The following is a 4303-nucleotide window of genomic DNA, read 5'->3' on the forward strand; positions in this document are numbered from 1 at the left end:
TACAGATTTAATGCAATCCCTATCAAAATCCCAATGGCATTTTTTAAAGAAATAGAACAAAAAATCATCAGAAAAGATCCACCTTCATTAGTTATCTCCGGTGGTGTTGGAATTGCTGCTGACCACCATCCTCAGCAGATCTGCACCCACGTGGGAACAATCTATCCTCCCTTGTTTGGTAGTGACTCTGCTGTACTCTGTGATATTGGCTGAGGCTGGTCTTGGGAAGGAGGCTGGTTGGCTGCTGGACTGGTGATTGACTCTTAACTCCAATTGTATCACCTGAATCACCAAAAGACCAGAGTGTGAAGATACAGAACTATGATAGATCTGGAGTAGAGGCGGGGACTATGGTACTGATATTTAACTGCCTCTTCTCTGTAACTGGTACTGTGACTGGGGCTGAGATTGAGCATGGAGCCCAGGCCAAGCCTGAAAAGAAGACTGGAGAAGAGGTTAGGAGTTGGGCGGAGAGAGAGAATGAAGCCCCTTGGTCACACCCAAGGTTAGGACCCAGGCCCAGGTAATGCCTGGGGCAAGGCCCAAAACTGCATCCAATGCTATTAATGGGGTACAGCCCAAAACTGAGTCCAAGGCCATGAATATGGCATGGCCTGAAATGGACTCCCAGGCGATGGCTGGATCAGGGCCCCAAACTGATTTCCAATTAATGGCTAGGGCAAGGTCCATAATTGAAGCCCAAACAATGTCTGAGGCAAGGCTGAAAACAGAGGCCAGGGCAATAGGTAGGGCATATCCTAAAATGGAGGCCAAGGCAATCACTGGGTCAAGGCCCAATGATAACACCCAGACTTGGGCCCAGACTGAGTTTAGGGCTGAGGTAATGTCCCAAACAGAGAGTGTGCCCCAGACCAATGCAGTAGCCTGGCCACTGGTCCATACTGAGTGTGGGTCAGGTGCTAAACCTATGGGCATGTCTGTAGATAGGGAACTGCTCAGGGTGGATGCTGAGACCTTTCCTGACTCCCAGGGTCAGCTGGGAATCCAACCCTGATTTGGATCAGGGGAGGAAACTAATACCGAGGCTTGGTGCTATCCCAGGCCCAGGACCAGAGCGGGGGCCTCTAATGAATCTGGATTCTGGGCAGCAGATGATACCTCTACGATGACTTCTTTCTGGGCTGGAAAGAGGCCAGTATTAGATCATGGCCCAGAGAAGAGGCCAATACCAGGTCCAGGCACAGGACTAAACATCAGCCTAACCCCAAGTCTAGGCCCAAGTCCAAGCAAGATCCCTATATTGATTCCTGGTCTGGGTCTGAGGAGGAGTCTGGCAACCCATTCTGCTTGGGAGGGTGGCAAAAATACCAATACCTTGTTCAGGCCCAGAGTCAGAGATGAGGCAAATGTTAGGTCCAAGCTCAGGACAAAGATAGAGGATGTTTCTGAGTCTGAAGATGAGTACTTTAAGGAGTCCTGGTTTGTGCATGGAGAACAGGCCGATAGTAGATTCAGGTCCAGAGACAAGGAAGAGCCCAGTACCATCCTGAAGCCCAGGACCCAGAAAGATGTTGATAACAGTGATAGGGTCAAACAGGAGCCTAGGTTTGAGGAGGAAGTCATCATTGGGTCCTGGTTCTGGGCAGAGAAAGAGGCCAGTATGGAGGCCGGGGCTTCTGCCATCTGTGAGTCCCAGGTTTGGGGCTGAGGAGGAGACCATTGGTGGATCCTCGTTCGGGACTGAGGAAAAGTTCAGTTTGGGGGTTATGGCCAGGGAAGAGACCAGACCAGAGTCTGAAGAAGAGGCCATATTTGGGTCCTGGTTCTGGGACAGGGATGAAGCCCACTTTGACCTAAATCCCAATCCGATGTATAAGGTTAGTCCCAAGTTCCACGAGAGGAAATTAATACATCATCCAGGGAAAAGCCCAGTACCATCCTGGGTACCTCAGGACGGTACTGGGCTCTTCTTTGTCTCTGGGCCTGAATCTACTTCCCAAACCTGGGAAGAGATCACTGTTGAGTTCAAACCTGGTCCTTGCTACTTGGTTGGTTTCCCATCCCCAAGCCGCTTTAGAATTCCTGAAGAAGCAGCAGCAGCTGCATTCTCTGAACTGTTTGAGAGAAAGCCCCAGAATGCAGAACACACCCCAGAAGGGGAAGAGCAGGAATCTGTGCTTCAGCCCGATCAGCCTGATCCTGAGTTCCCATTTCAGTATGAACCATCCTACAGGTCAGTCAGGGAAATTCAGGTGCACCTTAGGACCAGGAAGAGTGCAGAGCCGAAGAGTTGGTCCTGCAGCTGCATCCAATGTGAACTTAAAATCAGTTCTGGAGAGTTTGAAGAACTCCTTCTGTTAATGGACAAAATATGAGATCCTTTTATTCAGGAAATACCTAAAATCGCAATGAGTATGAGAAGTGCTTCTCAATTTACCCAAGATTTCATTCAGGATTCGGGTGTCATCTAACTTATTCAAACCTTGCTCAATTATCCCTCTCTCTGAGTTAGTAAAATATGATTCTCATGGCTCCACCATATCCAAATCTAAACATGATTGAGACATATATATGTCAAGTGTGTGAGGAAACCCTTGCACAAGTAGTGGATTCCCCCGAGCAGCTGCTTGAATTAAGGCTGCTTAGATACCTCACTACAACTACTGACTATCACACACTGATTGCCAATTTTCTGTCTGGGTTTCTCTCCCTATTAGTGACTGGTGACGCAACAACAAAATTTCACGTTCTGAAAATGCTGTTGAATTTGTCTGAAAATGCTGTGGTGGCCAAAAAACTATTTAGTGCCAAAGCTCTATCAATATTTGTGGGTCTCTTTAACATAGAAGAGTCAAATGATAATATTTGAATTGTTATTAAAGTGTTTTGGAATATCATTAATATTATAAGAAATGGAACAATGGCCTTAATTGATGATGATTTCAGTCTTGAGCCACTTATTGCTGTAGTCTATGAATTTGAGAACTTAGCCAAGGACCTACAAACCCAGATAGACAATCAACATGATCCTGATCCTGAAGGGGGACGACAAAGCTAATATGATTAACCATCTGCCTCTGATCAGACTAATATTCCCAAAGAGCCCTGAGTAGCAGCTTTGGTTTTCACAGTCTGGTTTTATGTTGCAACTTATATTTTTAATGCTGATGTTAACTTTGTCCAATTCTTGGTTTGAGCTGGCTCATTTTGTGGATGCCAAATGAACATTAGAGCTGAAAACATATTTGTTGATATTTGTCTTGCCGTCCAGATTGTGGTGTTTTTCACTATTGACCTTCCAATGAACTGACTCACCCATGTAAGCTACCATGCTATTCATTGTTTAAACAAATGGTTATGTATTTGAATATGTGTTTTCAATAAAATTCTGGATGAAGACTGAAAAAAAAAAAAGCTGTAGGAGAGAGGGTCATTGACTCTAAGCAGTCAATGCCATATTTCTTTGTCAGAGATGACTATTAATACCATACATTCATTTATGATATTTAATTTTAAATTACTAATTGACAGGTCACGGATAGTTTGGACTACTTTCTTGAAGTCAAAATTGCCCGAACAATGTGCAAGAAAATTTCAGGGGAAAATGAAAACTGTTTATTACAACAGGATCCCAAACAGCAAAAGGTATGTGGTTGAGACAGGGGGAAGTGATGGCCATGGTTAGGTTTGTGTTCCAGACAGAGAAAACTGATAGAACTAATGCTGCTTTGATTTTTGAGTTTACTTTTTTTATTATTATTATTTATTTATTAGTTTCAGGTGTACAAAACAATGTAACAGTTAGACATTTATCATTTAATACCTCACACAGTGATAACCTCCCTCCTCCCAATCTACTTCCCCTCTGACATCGAACACAGCCATTACATTTCCACTGTCTCTATTCCTAATGCTGTACTCCATTTCATATATATATTTCTTTTATATTATATATATAATTGTAGTTGACATTCATTATTGTTCAGGTTCAGCTTCAGGTGTACAGTGTAGTGATCAGGCATCTACATCATCCCTGAAGTGGTCTCCCTAATGAGACAAGTGTCCATCAGATACCCAACAAATCTTTACATTATTATTTTTTTTAATTTATTGGGATGACAATTGTTAGTAAAATTACATAGATTTCAGGTGTACAATTCTGTATTGCATCATCTAGAAATCCCATTATGTGTTCACCATCCAGAGTCAGTTCTTCCATCACCATATATTTGATCCCCCTTACCCTCATCTCCCAACCCCCACCCCCCTTACCCTCTGGTAACCATTAAACTATTGTCTGTGTCTATGAGTTTCTGTTTCTCATTTGTTTGTCTTCTTCTTT

The 4303-nt window shown here is 43.6% G+C and overlaps 1 pseudogene; it reads left to right on the forward strand.

Annotated features, from left to right (window-relative positions):
* The first annotated feature begins 350 nt into the window (after positions 1-350).
* Positions 351-3019, forward strand: LOC109438652 (G protein-coupled receptor-associated sorting protein 2-like; annotated as a pseudogene).
* Positions 3020-4303: the final 1284 nt, after the last annotated feature.

This window comes from Rhinolophus sinicus, chromosome 13 (genome assembly GCF_057876585.1).
Source record: "Rhinolophus sinicus isolate RSI-liver-muscle chromosome 13, RSI-T2T, whole genome shotgun sequence".
NCBI classification, from domain to species: domain Eukaryota; kingdom Metazoa; phylum Chordata; class Mammalia; order Chiroptera; family Rhinolophidae; genus Rhinolophus; species Rhinolophus sinicus.